Source organism: Pinus tabuliformis, chromosome J (genome assembly GCF_031772625.1).
Source record: "Pinus tabuliformis cultivar Carrire ecotype Pingquan chromosome J, CPIR1, whole genome shotgun sequence".
In the NCBI taxonomy this organism is placed as follows: Eukaryota; Viridiplantae; Streptophyta; class Pinopsida; order Pinales; family Pinaceae; genus Pinus; species Pinus tabuliformis.
This window is the reverse complement of record NC_142295.1, coordinates 1,576,230,306-1,576,246,260: the sequence shown is the minus strand read 5'-3', so window position 1 is coordinate 1,576,246,260 and position 15,955 is coordinate 1,576,230,306.

Below are 15,955 nucleotides of genomic sequence, written 5' to 3'. Positions count from 1 at the left end.
TTTGCAGTGAAGAATCAATCAAATGATCCATTTACAGTAGACTAGAGAGGAGGTTTTTCAAAATACCTTCAAGCTGCAAGAGAGAATCAAGAAAATATATGATCGAAAGGCAAAGGCGGACAAGTTTCAGATTGAAGACATAGTGCTGAAATGGGATGCTCGAAACGAAGACAAAGGCAAGCATGGCAAGTTCGAGAATCTGTGGAAAGGACCATTCAAGATTGCTGCATATTGAGGTCAAAATGCTTTCCTACTAAAAGAAATGGATGGAGAAGATTGTCCAGGTGGGCCAATCAATGGTCGGCTGCTGAAACAGTACCATCTTTGAAATGTTTTCTGCTGTCATATGTATCATTGTACATACCATTTTATTTCCTTCATTGCAAGTGTGTACTATCATCATTCATTCAGTTTGGGGCCCGAAGTGAAGGCTATAAAACTGAAGGTTTGATTTCAGTTTTGGTTTGGATTGTTTTGAGTCAGTTTTCAATCGATTTCAGTCTTGAAATTGAGTCAGTTTTGAGTCGGATTTCAGTCCTGAAATTGAGTCAAGATATTGGTTTTGGTTTGTCGAAGTTATTGACTCCATAGCCCAATGGAAGAAGGCACTATCTACTTTCCAGAGATCTGCAGTTCTTGGCACCTCCAAGGAGCTACCATCCCCATTGGAGCCAATGTTAGTGTTGGTATCTTCATCCCTCCATCAGTGATCAAAATTCTCTTGTTGCATTGCATTTTAGGTGTCTCATCCGATCAGCTGCATTCCATTAGGATCATGGATCATCTGATGGCAGTGGCATATTATAAATTTTCCCTCATGATCTTTACTTGTTGGCCCATTTTCATAAATTTAGGTCATTTGCAGTCATTTTTTGTCTTTACATCTGCAAAAGTCATTTTTAGGGTTTTAGGTCTCATTAGGTCTAGGGTTTTGTCAATAAAGTCTTGTAAAAGCTCAATAATGGTCAGCAGGCACATGAGGAGGTCAAATAAAGTCTCAGCAACAAAAATTTCAATAATCACATGCTCAGTGATTGATTTTTCCTCAAAACCCTGTTTTGAGGAAAAACAGAGTTTTTTATGTTTTATGTACAAGATTTCATGTAATTTCATTTTTCCTATATGTAATAATTCCCAGATGTAGCCCTAGTCACCTTGCCAAGCTTCTGCACTATAGCTCCTACAAAAGAGTTAAAATTTCAAAGCATTTAGTGCATCAAAGGCAAAAAGCAAGTCAAACTGCCAAAATAGAGTTTTAAAAAGCGAGTGAAATCCAAACATTAGGAAAGTGGGTTTTTATAAGTGAAAAATTAAAATCTTTTGTATATAAAGTCTTTTTCATGTTGAAGAAGCTCATTTGTTTCCAAAGAGTGAAAGAAAAGAAGAGCCAAGTCGTTTTTGAGCCAAAGGAGCAAAACTGCAGCAAAAATTTGTGAAGGTTCCTGGCGCAGCGCACTAGGGTTGAGGCGCGGCGCACCTGGTCGGTGCGGCGCACGCAGCGCAGGAAATACATTGTGATTGGAATGGGCATGATGCACCAGAGAAGTGCGGCGCACCTGCCTCCAAAGCCTGAAACTCATCCAAATCACCTCACCTGCCTCCAAAACTTGCAAAATTCCTCTTTCCAAGTAAGTCAAGCATCTCATATTGCCATTGTAAGGGTTTTCGTCAGTTTTTATGGTGTTTCAATAGGTAAAAAAAAAAACCCTAGTTCCTTGCACAGTCATATTGAAAAAGTTGCCTAGGGTTTGCAAAGTTGCAATTTTTGCTGTCTTAGTCCCCTTTTCCATTTTCACACCCCCTTCACTACACTCCCCTCATTTCATTTTCCCTCCCCTCTCTCATTCACACTCACCCATTCCCTATCCCTAAAAACTAAAAACCCTAATACCTAATCCCACTACTCCCAAACCCTAATTGGCATCTCTAAACCCTAATCCTTATTCCCCAAACCCTGCCATTCCCAAAAACCCTACAAGCAGCATCACAATCCCTCATTCACTGTCCCCCATCATCAAATCCCTGTCATTTAACAGCAAATACCTATTGTTCCTATAAAATATCTTCATACTCATCAAATAACATCAAACAATGGCAAACATGGAGACAGATTCATCTTATGACAAAGATGAGGAAACAGTAAGTGATTCCTCCAAAGAAATTCATGCACCAAGGAGACCTCACAAGGGAGGAAAACACATCTGGGAGGAGCCCACTACACTTACTGAGCTATTGGCTTGCCCTCTTGCTGTAGCATGCTTCAAACATCAATCTTGCTACCAATTTTGTGAGATGGTGGAAAGAGTCAAATACCACCATGAGCTTGCCAGACTTTTTGTGCTCCATCTTCATAATGGCCAGGTCAATTTGGCAGGTGTGACATTCACTTTGACACTTGAGACTATAGCTGAAGCAACAAGCATTCCGAATGTGGGTGAGCAGTGGAACAAGGGACAGCTGGTGGATAGAGATCATTATGAGCCTTATATCAAGGCTGGCTTTCAGAGGCATATCAATAGGGTCTTCCCTTTCAGATACCTACAAGACACATATGCTCCCCTTATGAAACTCATAATCAAATATTTCAGCTGTGAAGGTATATTTTCTCGCCTATACACCTATCATGTCAGATTATTGATGCATTTTACTAGAGTGAGGATGATGAACATCCCCTATTTCATATGCCGGAATATTGAGAAAATGACCACATTGGTGCAAAGGAAACCTCCTCATCAGCAGTATAACAACATCTATCACTTTGCATTGATCAAGATTGTGGTTTTGCATCAGCTTAGTTTACTGAATGTTTCATGGGATGATTTCATTTCACATGAGGTCTTCACAAGCCCTCAAGTGCCCCCATCAGTTTTTCATGAGGCAGGAGAGCCTTCACATTAGCAAGAGGTGCATGAGACTCAAACCACCAGTGTACCAGTGTTTGTCACTTACCAAAAGGGCACAATAAGATTGTTTGCAGCAGCAAAATGAGTACTATCTCCACCCGGGGTGGAAGGGGTCTCGTTTCCTTCAATAGCAAAGAAGGTACAGGACAAAGGTAAACAACCATTGCATGATGAGGGACCTTCTGAAGGTCAAGAGAGAGATTTCATTCTCGTTCAGGATGATGACACTGATTTGAGCTCCCAAAGCTCAAAGCTCAAGGAGATCATCTAGGAACAGCAAGTCGACACTCATGACTTGTCTCTCAACCTAGAAAGAGCCAAGTGGGTAATAAATTATCTTGAGAAAAGGAATAAGCAATTGGAGGACAAACAATAAATCTTGGGGCTGCAAATCATTAAAGAAAACCGGCAAAATTCCAAGAGGGCAAAGGGCAAGTTGATTTAGCAAAAGGACAATGACTGGGAATATGTGTTGGAAAAGGTAAACATGCACTTGGAGAAGATGCTGGAGAAGGAAAACAAAGAGAAAAAGATGTTGAGGCACATGGGCTATCACTATTTGGCAAGAAACAAAAGTTGCAAAGCAAGAATAAGGACTTTGAAGGCCAAGTTGAGGAAAGATTTGAGGAGGAAGAAAGAGCAAGACAAGCTCAAGATTTTGGCTGAGGCTTCCTTAGCTCAACATAGCACTTGATGTAGATCACTCAGCCCAAATTTCAAGAAATTTGGCACACTTTTTGTCAATTTTGAATTTTTGGAGCAAAACACAGATTTTTCTGCCTGGTGCGTAGCACCACCTGGTGCTCGCTTTTTCCAGGGGCCTCCTTTGGAGGAAAACTCAGCATTTTTGGATTCCTGATGAAAAATTATGAATGCCCACAAATTTCCAAGAAATTTTGTCAAGTTTTGATCTTCGAAAAGGGTCAAAAACACCTCAAAAATGCCCTTTCTGCCCCTTTTTGGCCACACAGGAAGAAGTGTTGGGAGGACTCACTTTTGGATGGGAAAATGGACACCAAATTAAGAAATTCCACATGTTCGGAAAAGTAGACAGATATACCTTTCCAACAAGTGCACTTGGAGAAAATTTGGTGCATGGGAAGGCCTCCAAAATCAGCTGCAAAAGGGCGCTACGCACAGGGACAGTGGCGCAGCGCATAGGATGGAAAATTGACTTTTTTGCAAAAAAACTCTGTTTTCACCTAGTTTTTTCTCAGTTTGACTTTTATCTCTCTCATAGTCAAACTCATGATGTAATTTGATGTAACTTTATGGAATTTGATGTAAAAATGTTAAAAATTCACTCATGGAGGTAGATACATCATGAAAAGGTAGTTTTGAACTGAATGAATCAGTTTCCTAGGTTTTAGAGGCAAGCTGTTCCACTGCCTACTTTTCAGTTCTTAGTTTAGATCTTGTTGAAACAGCTCCTAAAATCATGAATTCGACCCCTAAAGCCTAGCATGAGTTGTTTTTTTCCTATATCTAGTAGTTTTTCAGTCATTTGTAAAGGTTGGACTCTTGTGAATGCTTTGAGCATTATTGTACATTCATCTCTGCAGTTTGGCAAAGGAATAGACTAGGGTTTGCAGCATTTTGTGGGATTCTTGTGGCAACTTGATTTGGTATTGTTTTTCCTTCTGTAATGCAAGTTTACATGTGTTTATGTATGCCATCATCTCTTTCTATTCAGCTTAACTAAATGAATCAAGGATAAAGGTAGAATTCATTGATGTTGTAGTGCTCTACCTAGGGTTTGTTTAGTTATTTATGTTTTCAACTGTTTGAAGAGGATCCCTGAGACTTTCATGCCCTCTCCAACTCCTCACTAGTCTTAAGACTCTCCATTTCACTTAATCCAAAGTACTAAACCATTTTCCTACATCGCCCCACAGAAACCTCTGCAAGACTGAGTCCATTCCTTGGACCCAAATCTGCTTTTCACATTTGAGCTAGCAAACCAACATTAAATTCAATCAAACTCCCCTGAGCATATACCTAGCCTAAAATTAGTCTTTACATTAGTCATCTCAAGCTTTATTGACCATCTTCTTCTAATATTGACAAGGAGAGAGCCCTCTCCCGACCTGGTAGGGCTAGCTACCAGGTTAAGCATGGTTTGATGTTACCCTAGATCCTGCCTTTCTCAGCCTGAGGTGGATATAGGCCCTAACAGATTTTTCATTGTTCGAGAAGATTCTTGTGCAATAGTGAATGTGACTCCATGTGTGAGTGTGATAGATGCTTTCATAGCAAACACAACAAGCACATACGAAGCAAAGACTTTGAGCATAACTAGAACATGGTGATAAGCATGAATTAGACACCAGCATGCAGAAAATTAAATGAAATGAACAAGCAAGGTGGATGCAATGACTCACACGAGCTCACGGAGTGAGCCCGAGTATGTGTAGTCATCAAGTGAAACTCTCAAGGGAGGCTTCAAACTTGGGTGCTGGACAAAATTTTGGAGGCTGGTTGTAGCCGCTACAACACTTGGCAAAACATTGGTAGAACTCCTTCTCTATTTTGGTTCATTGATAGCATAGGGCCTTGGTCTCTCAAGGAGTATTGAATCACTGTGTGGGTTACTTCGGCTTCCCCACTTATCCCATGGACATACATGGTTTGCCTTTTGCCAACTAAGTCAAACACAATCAAAAGTTCCCATCAGGCCTAGAATTTACCCCGTTGGAGTCACACAGGAACACACACATTGCTCCACTGCTAGCGAGCCTGGTCAGTACCCCGGTGGAGTTTCATGCTTCACCTCTTTGTGCAGGAATCCTTTCTCTTCTTTCACCTTCGTATTTTTCAAGAGGACTATGCATAAACACTTATTTATTTTTTGGGGCGGAAGAGGGATCCCAAATTATTTAGAGCAGAAGAGGTTGTTCCTCCAGAGAATCATGTAAGACCTCTGACATAGGTTTGCTCGTTTGGATTTCCCCCTTCTCCATTTCTACTAATTGGATGAGCTTGAACACACAAAGCAGAAGATTCAGTATAGTCATGGGGCTTCCCAGTGTGGACACAGGTTCATGGTTGGACCAAAACTTCCCTTGCAGATGATTCATATTTTTTTTCAATAATTCATCGGCTGAAGGTTATAACCAAGAACAGAGAAGATAGACACAACACTAACCAAGTACTGCAGTGTCACAAGTCTCTTCAAATTTCAGCCACATACTCTATTCAAAAGATAGAACATAGTAGTTGGCAGCCCTTATTTCCATAAACAAAAATGGTAATATATCAAGAAAAATAAATGAACGTAAACAAAAATAGTAAGAAGAATAAACAAAGTGAAGTAGAAGTAGAAGTAAAAGTGAAAGAAAAGAAAGCAAGCAAACACATAAGAAAGCAAACAAACAAACATGCAAAGCGAGAGAGAAAACAAGCATGCAAGAAAGCAAACTGAAAGCAAACACTTCTCCTACTCCTAAGCTAACGATGCATGGGCCTGATCATGTGAAGCGATATTTACAATGCAGCCACTGGGGCATTGGTTGACCCATGTTGGTGAATGCTTGTTCAGCGAGCAACCCAGTTGTGTGAACCAACAAATGTGAAAGATACAATAATGAAAATAGACACACTCCAAGCTTACAAGCGTCCATAGAACAAAAATGAGTGAAAGGGCATGACATGCACTCTGTGGACTTGCCATGGTTTTGTGTTACACTTCGTGCAGATGTTGAGTGTATGCATTCCCTTTACCGTGATATGCAAGCAAATGTGAGTAAGGTAGACCACTTACGTTGCGCAAGTATGTATGTTGTGTAAGATTCATCCAATGCATGATAGATGGGATCATGTAGTTTGAGTGGAGGAAGTAAAATCTAAGTTTTAGATGGATCTTGAGTGCATACAGATGAGTGATGAGGATCCTTGAGTGTTTGAAAAATTTCCTAATAAGAAGTGCAACCAACCTTAGGACAACGAGGGCCTAATATAACCATAAGCTCGGGCTGAAGTGCCTCGATAGTCTGTGGGGTTTCGACTTCATTGACAGATGGATATTCATAGACCAGTGGCTTAGATGGATTAACAATGAGTAAATCAACATCGTGATAGGATGATGAAGTGAAGAGATCACGACAACCAAGATCAGAGAATTTAGGATGTTGGTCGGCATCCTCATGGTTTGATGAATCACACAAAGGGGTAGATGAGAAGGAAGGATGTTCACCCTCTACTTTTCCGGAAAGAGCAGATGAAAGATCAAGTGGATTTTCAATGAATTATTGGTACTATCCGTCATTGGATGATGGACTGACATACGGTGTGTCTTGCGAAAGATCAACAATGGGTGCATCCATGGATGGAGATACACATGAAAAATCAAGGATGGCAGGATCAACAAGGATGCCAGGAAAAAATGGAGGAGGTACGGACAGACCAGGATGGTCCCCTGCTACCGGTTGATGTTCAAGATCCCCTTCATGCTCTTCATGAATGCTTGTGCATGTTGGTTGTGAAACACCAACTCCATCAATAGATCGATCCTCGTTTAAAACAAGTGTAGAATCCAGAATGGAAGAACACCAAACAGTGTCATCTAGAGGATGATTAGAATATGAAGACAAAGGTTGAGGTACAAAATACATGTGACGAGGTATGGGACTCACAACCAACTCTGTGCGAAAATTGGAAGGAGCGATGTCGGGAGGTCATGATGGTTCAACAAATGTGTGTTCATGCTCTCCGACATCACTCTGCAGTGGTGGAGTTGTTTGATGAGGGGACGGTGGACAGTCACTTGTGACAGTGACCATGTCCATCTGTGATTGCACAACTCCATCACTGAAGAATGTTGAGCGGGGTTTTAGCTTGAACTTCTTCTTGGGATGAGCATATTTCTTAAGATAGTACTCGAATTGGACCCAAAGATAGAAAAATTTCATCTAGCTCTTTAGAGCTTGAAACTGCAAATCATGGAAGCACTATCAAAAATCCATAGGTGATTCATGCAGAGCCTTCCGTTGTTGTATCAGTTTTTGGTCAAGATATTCTGGATCAAAATGATGGAAAGTGTCTTCAATGAGATCACAAAAGTGCGCAAGTGAGTGCACATTGTCAGCTGGTAGGCTGCACAGCCACCGATGTGGAGATTCGCGAAGTGTGTATGCAAGCATCAAACTCGCATGTCCATCAAAACTTCCATCTTCCTCATGAAGCATGGAAAGAAATTCATCATGTAAGAACTCAGGCCAAGCCACTTTGCCTTCACCATCATACATGTAAGTGGAAAATAGATCGAAAAATTCCCTCGCGATGGTGACATCTTTGGGATTCGAAAAACATCACGGATGGAGAAGAGTGCAAGACTCCATGATAGATATGCAAAGGTTCAAAATAGGATGAGAGGACATAGCTTGTCATCTAGCCCTCCTTCTAGCACCAGAAATGTTGACGATACTGAATCCGCCAACATTTAGGGGATCACCCCGGGATGAAGTCCCAACTAGACCTCACACCGTTTGGTGTGGGAGTCCCATCCAGTATGATGGCCCAATTGCCATTATCTTAGTGATTTTCCTCAACTCTTGCTTGTCAACACAGGAGAGTGGTCTGCTTTGTCTTCGAGAAGTGAGGTTTGCATGCCTGGTGAGTGTAAGTGTCACTTGTGTTAATGGTTCTTTCACTGTAGAGGGAGAGAGGGTGAGAGTGAGACCCAAGTCGGTTGGGAGAAGTCCAAACTCTACTTGGAACACACAACACAACAGGACATCCATAGCTTCCGGCAAAGCAATCCACACAGATGCGGCAGCCACAACACACAAGGTAAGATAACACATACAACACTCAGTTGATCCAAAATGGATCTAGAATAGAATTATAAGTCTAAAAATTTTCCTCACATAGGAAAAATTAAAGCCATTGGATGCTTATGGAAATAGTATCATTGCAAAGATCTCTTCATTCTGAATCTAACGCAATTTCAATGGGCGAAAACGAACATCGGATGAAGTAGAGATTGTAAAAAGAAGATTGCTCAGTCCTTTGAAAAGGAGGCATTTTCTTGTTAAATGGGACTTAGAAGAAATAAAGGCCTTCTAAAGAAAATCACATCGGAAAGGTGTAAAGGGCAGAGCAGTAGGCGGAAGGACCCCTGATTAGCGATCTCTAACTTATCGCATTGAAGGTAGGCCTTCGTCCGATATTGGGACCCCAAGTAGAGCGATATGCGATATGCGATTAAAGTGATAAGCCGATTGCGATTAAAGCGATGAGCTGATTGCGATATGCAATGATCGAATTGGTGAATCGGCATTGGCGATATATATCGGGTCGACACAGTCCATGGTATATGGAAAGAACCCCCGGGCCGTTGTGATAGCGATATGCAATGTGTAATATCGACCGTCGGATCGAGGAGCAAAATCAACGGTCAGGATCTGATCAGAGTGATCGGCGATCAGGAGATCGGTGAATCCCTGATACAAAGGGCCAATGCACAATGCGATATGCGACTTGCGATATGCTGATAAAAGGCTGACCCGGTGGGGATTATAAGCGCGATTTCATAATATTTGAAATCCGAGTTATGCGGATTTTCTTTGTATTTCTGTGTATTGGGTTGTTTTGACCCCCCACCTGTGCGATTGTGATATGCGATCAGAGGACGGACCTAATAGGTTTATCAATGTGATTGAATGCATTTTGAGTTCCGGTTAAACGGCTCATGATGCATTTTTCCTAATTTTTCTGTTATATTACTATTTCGGGGATTAAGGCAGAAGAAAGGTCGTCGGTTCCTTTTCCATTGTAAAACGGCTCCTATTCACTTGTGCCACACTAGAAGAAGGTGTTACTGTAACAAGGATGCGTTATACGTAGAGAGACATAGAGCCAGAGAGCCACAAGGAGCAGAGGAAACGCAGAGGCAGAGGAATGATTGCACAGAGAGTAACGGATAGAATCCGTAGAGTCGGAGGATTCCTCACAAAAGCTAGAGAGCATGATTGACAGAGGGGGAGTGCACATTGTAATAATCAGAGTGCTTCACAGATAGCTCACAAAAAATGTAGCAGCAGAGAAGTTAGTCTCCCTTCAGGGAGCTCATAGCTACACAGAGCTAGAGCTCAAGATAGCTGCATAGAACCAGAGGGTCGATAGCAGCAAAGAGCCAAAATTCGAGAGCCAGAGCCAGAGCCAGAGCCGAGAGCTAGAGCTAGAGCCAGAGCTAGAGTCGAGAGCCAGAGCGAGAGCCAAAGCGAGATCCAGAGCTGAGAGAACTGAAAAGATATCAAATGATCAAGCTTTTGCTGGTGTCCAGAGTGTGTTGAAGACAAAAGAAGGAGTTCCAGAGACAGTTAATAGAATTCTGAGGGAGTCAGAGAAGCCAGAAGCTAAAGAAGCTTAGAGCACTGACTGAAGGATTCAAGTCCAGAGAAACCTAGATTTGTCTGCAAAGTGAGAAAAGCCAGCGGGATAAGATGCTATTCTAAACCCATAGGTTCAGTTGTATACCAATGGAGTTGAGTGTGGAGCTTGCAAAAGAAAGATTACCATAATCCCAAAGAGCCTAGTCGAGTTGATTAGAGCTCAAGGAGACGTAGCCCAAGATATCCGGGTGAACTCCATATTATATTTTTGTCTTATGTGCTTGTTTATTTGCTACATTTTACTGTTATGTGGGTTTATATATCAGTTTAAGCAAATAGACTTAAGGCAATTAAGCAGTTAAAGGCAAACACAAGCATACACCTATTTCAAGCATTTTAAATTCCACAATTGGTTAATCATAAGCTAGATCTTGGAAATTAATAAGCTTTGGAGTGGGAGAGTTTCTTGTAAGCTGACAAGAAGCCTTTAGTGCCCCATTTCAGATCAGAGTGGTTATATTAGAGTCTCGGGTTGATTAACCCCACCTTCAAAGTAGGGTGTATCAGAACTGGTTATACCAGAGCAGGTGGTCATGAAGCAGATTGCATCATGATGCAAGTGGTACCAATATATGCTTGTTTGACTTGAAAGGTGTTCAAACAGTAGAAAGGATTTCATTGTTTGATTTTTTGTAAACTGGCTGTCATTTGGGTTTGCAAAGGTTCAGGGAAAGCTGTTGTTAGCTAAGTCCAGGAGAGGACAAGAAGGAAGAAGGGTTGAAGGCATTCTTCTTATCCCAAAGGACTTCAAAGCAATTTTTGAAGAACAAGAGGTTTGTTGCCAAAGGTTGCTTGAATAAGCTCTTTGATAATCTTGTTTGAAGTTCTTTTGTTCATTTTGATAATGACAACTTCTACAAGTCAGTCCTCAAATTCTTCTTTCTTCACAAGAGTCCTTGATGAAGACATGAAGCAAGACTTGTTCACCATGATGAATATGGTGAGAGAAATGTATGAGGATGGAAGGAAGAGCATCATACTTAGAGAGCAGTTGAATTCCATGAAGGAAGAGCAGCAGTTGCTTTCTGACAAATTGCAGGAAATGGAGAGGCAACTTCATATCACAAATATGAACCTGGAAGGGATGCATGAGTTGGAGACATAGCTCTTTATTGCAAAGGAAGCCTTAGTCAAGTATTAGCTTGAAGAAGAGGTAAATAATTCCAGTTTGTCTTCAATTTCCTCTAAGAATGTTTATGTTGGTTCTTTTGAAAAACATATCAGAGGCATAGGGTCCAAGCTAATGTCCAAGATGGTCTATGAAGGAAAAGGCTTGCGCAAACATGCATAAGGTATTGTTGAGCCAATAATGGTTGAGGAAAGACCTAATTATTTGGGTCTTGGCTATGGACAGTCTTATGGAGAAAGTTACAAAGCTGCCATGAAGACCATTGAAATAGCTCCAAGAAGGAGTTTCATTGTAGGTCTTCTACCTCAAGAGTGTAAAGATTGTATTCATGGAGAATGCAATAGCTTGAAACATCATTTTCAGGATGCAGGTGTTCATAAGTATGCACTTGAACCAGAGAGTTATGGAAACTCTAATATCCTTGAAGAGATTGATGGTGCTCCAAAGGGAGCTACTTCTTCATTTAATTCACCTCCTCATGAATGCAATATAGGTGAAAAAGAAAGGTATAAATCTGGTTCTAAACACATTCCTTTTTATTATGTTCAGCATGATAAATTTCCATATAAGCATGGGAAAAGAATTTCATGTTCCTTTTGTGGTTTGGATAACCATATTGTTTCTAGATGTTGGAAGAGAATGGCCACATGCAGGAAACTTTTGAAGGAAAAGAAGCAAGAAGCCAAAGGTCCATTGGACAAGGCAAATCATGCTGTCAAGAGGATGCACATGTATTGCACTTGCTACCATAAGAAAGGACACATTTCTGAAAAGTGTTGGACTCTGAATCCAACAATGCTTCAACAAAAATTGAAGAAGGTGGAAAGAAAGAAAGGTAGGAATGGAAAGGAAGATTCCATGAATGATGTGTTTCAGGATGATTCACATGTTGATGCTGATGTGCAGACAAAGGAAGGACCTTTGAAATGGATTGGTAAGAAATGGTTAGAGTTCTTATCCAATTAAGATTGCATGTATATTTATATAATGCATCTATTTGCATTTCTTTGTCAATGAGATGCAAGTTGCAGGATTTTACCAAGAAGGTGAATGGAAAAGTTGAGTATGCAGACTCACTTTATTGCTGCAAAATTATATTCATTTCAGCTTTGAAAGTACAGTGTACTTAAGTGAAATTTGAAGGATGAAATGCATGCATAAGCATGATATGCATGAACACAGGGATGTTGATGATTTCCTTGTATTTAAACATGTATGTGTGATTAAATTGAAGGGTTGATTGCTTTCTTTTAAACATGCATGTAATATCGGGCTTGTTATCTAGTCCATCATTTGTAAATGTAGATCTAAGGACATGGAGGGTTCACAAGATGTGAAATTTGTTTCTTTTGTTAAAGCAGGAGTTTAGGCCATCCAGTTGTTGTCTGTAATCCTATTGTTGTTAACAGCTGTTGTTGATAGTATGTCAAAAAAGTACAGATGAAAATTTTGTGAAGCAGATGTAACTTCACATTGGTTTGAGCCACCTTGGATCAATGATCAAGGCAAAGAAGTTCAAAATACCTTTTGTGATCTTCTCAGCAGGAGTTCTGTAGGAAGTCAAGGAGGAAAACAGTTCTTCCCAAGAGGACCAGCACATCCAGGAAGGAAAGTGGTCAAAGGCTTTCGTTCAGAGGCACTATGCAAGGCAAGTGTATGGAGGCTGAAAGAAGAGGGTGTTGTCACTCTCATTTACTGTTCAAATCAGTATATCAGTATTTTGGTGACCAAAAGTTCTTTTTAGTGGGAAGGTGTGATCCAAAATGGATCTAGAATAGACTTCTAAGTCTAAAAATTTTCCTCACAGAGGAAAAATGAAGGTCATTGGATGCTTCTAGAAATAGTCTCATTGCAAATATCTCTTCATCCTAAATCTAAAGCAATTTGAATGGGTGAAAACAGACTTCAGATAAAGGAGATATTGTAAAAAGAAGATTGCCCATTGTCCTTTGAAAAGGAAGCATTTTCTTATTAAATGGGACTTAGGAGAAATAAAGGCTTTCTAAAGAAAATTGCATCGGAAAGGTGTAAAGGGTGGAGCAGCAGGCAGAAGGACCCCCGATTAGCAATCTCTGACTTATCGCATCGGAGGTAGGCCTTCATCCGATATTAGGACCCCAGGCAGAGCGATATGCGATATGTGATTAAAGCGATAAGCCGTTTGTGATTACAGCAATCAGCCGATTGCGATATGCGATGATCAGATCGGTGAATCGGCATTGGCAATATATATCGGGTCAACACAGTCCATGGTATATGGAAAGAACCCCGGGTCATTGCGATAGCGATATGCGATGTGTAATATTGACCGTCGGATCGCGGAGTAGAATCAACGGTTAGGATCTGATCAGAGTGATCGGCGATCGGTAGATCGGCGAATCCCCGATACAAAGAGACAATGCACATTGTGATATGCGACTTGCGATATGCCAATAAAAGGCAGACTCGATGGGGATTATAAGTGCGATTTCATAATATTTGAAATTCGGGTTATGCAGATTTTCTTTGTATTTCTATGTATTGGGCTGTTTTGACCTCCCGCCTGTGCGATTGCGATATGCGATCCGAGGACGGACCCGATAGGTTTATCAATGCCATTGAGTGCATTTTGAGTTCCATTTAAATGGCTCATGATGCATATTTCCTGTGTTTTCTGTTATATTTCTATTTCTAGGATTAAGGCAAAAGAAAGGCCGCCGGTTCCTTTTACATTGTAAAACAACTCCTATTCACCTGTGCCATGCTATAAGCAGGCGTTATTATAACAGGGATGCATTATATACAGAGTGACACAGAGCCAGAGAGCCAGAGGGCCAAACGCAGAGCCACAGGGAGTAGAGGAAACACAGAGGCAAAGGAATGATTACACAGAGAGGAACGGATGGAAGCCGCAGAGTCGGAGGATTCCTCACAAAATCCAAAGAGCACGATTGACAGAGGGGGAGCGCACACATTGTAATAATCATATCACTTGACAGAGAGCTCACAAAAAACATAGCAGCAGAGAAGTTAGTCTCCCTTCAGGGAGCTCACAGCTGCGCAAAGCCAGAGCTCAAGATAGTTGCACAGAACCAGAGGGTCAATAGCAACAAAGAGCCAAGAGCCAAGAGCCAAAGCCGAGAGCCAAAGCCAGAGCCAGAGCCGAGAGCTAGAGTGAGAGCCAGAGCCGAGAGAACAGAAAAGAGATCAAATGATCAAGCTGTTGCTGGTGTTCAGAGTGTGCTGAAGACAGAAGAAGGAGTTCCAGAGACAATTAAGAGAATTCTGAGGGAGTCAGAGAAGCCAGAAGCTCAAGAAGCTTAGAGCACTGACTGAAGGAGTCAAGTCCAGAGAAGCCTAGATCTGTCTGTAGAGTGAGGACAACTAGCGGGATAAGATGGTATTCTAAACCCATAGGTTCAGTTGTAAACCAATGGAGTTGAGCGTGGAGCTTGTAAAAGAAATATTACCATAATCCCAAAGAGCCTAGTCGAGTTGATTAGAGCTCAAGGAGATGTAGCCCAAGATATCAAGGTGAAATCCATATTATATTGTTGTCTTATGTTTTTGTTTATTTGCTACATTTTACTGTTATGTGGGTTTATAATCAGTTTAAGAAAATAGACTTAAGGAAATTAAGCAGTTAAAGGCAAACACAAGCATACACCTATTTCAAGCATTTTCAGTTCTGCAATTGATTAATCATAAGCTAGATCTTTGAAATTAATAAGCTTTAGAGTGGGAGAGGTTCTTGTAAGCTGACAAGAAGCCTTTAGTGCCCCATTTCAGATCATTAGCAGATGAGTCAGCACGAGTGCAATGGTTGTTACAACAAGTTTTATGTGAAAGGTCTGTCTGATGTCCAGGAGAGTAGTCTACACAGGTGAGATAGCGTTAACAACATATACAACACATTTCCATTAATAGATTATGTATTACAAAAAGTGAAATAGTTCAAATGTAGAACACAGGTTAAAGAAACATGCATCACAAGTGTTAAAGATTAGTCTTACAACAGCTACAATACATCTGTGAAAATGTGCTGGCATGTTAGCAGGCTTCTGAATTAAGCGAAAGTTTCAAGACACATCTTTACACCATACATCATTAACCCCATGTGAGGGGCGGTGGAGCCACTACTTACTCCTCAAAGGAAATATTACATATTCTCTTGGCTATGTGGGAGGAGATGAGGTGAAAAGTCCTCTGCATGTACAAATGAGGGGGTATTTATAGCCAATGGTGAAAATTGACCCTTATGGCTATTCGAAAGGACTTCCATAACTTTTTGACTTTACATGACTCTTTGTACAACAAGTGGGTCTCTTGGACTTCCACGTTACATTACATTGATTTCCAACATAACCCATAGTGGAGATGTGTAAAACATGACTTGACATGACACTTCTAGTACATTCGTGCTGCTGCTGGAGTGCATGTTGAGCTACAATGTTGCTAGGTGATGGATGTCTTCATGGTGTATCACAGCTTCACCTCCGCATGGCAAAGTGTGCAGAGTCTTCGATGGTCTTTGGTTCACTTGATGATGCTTA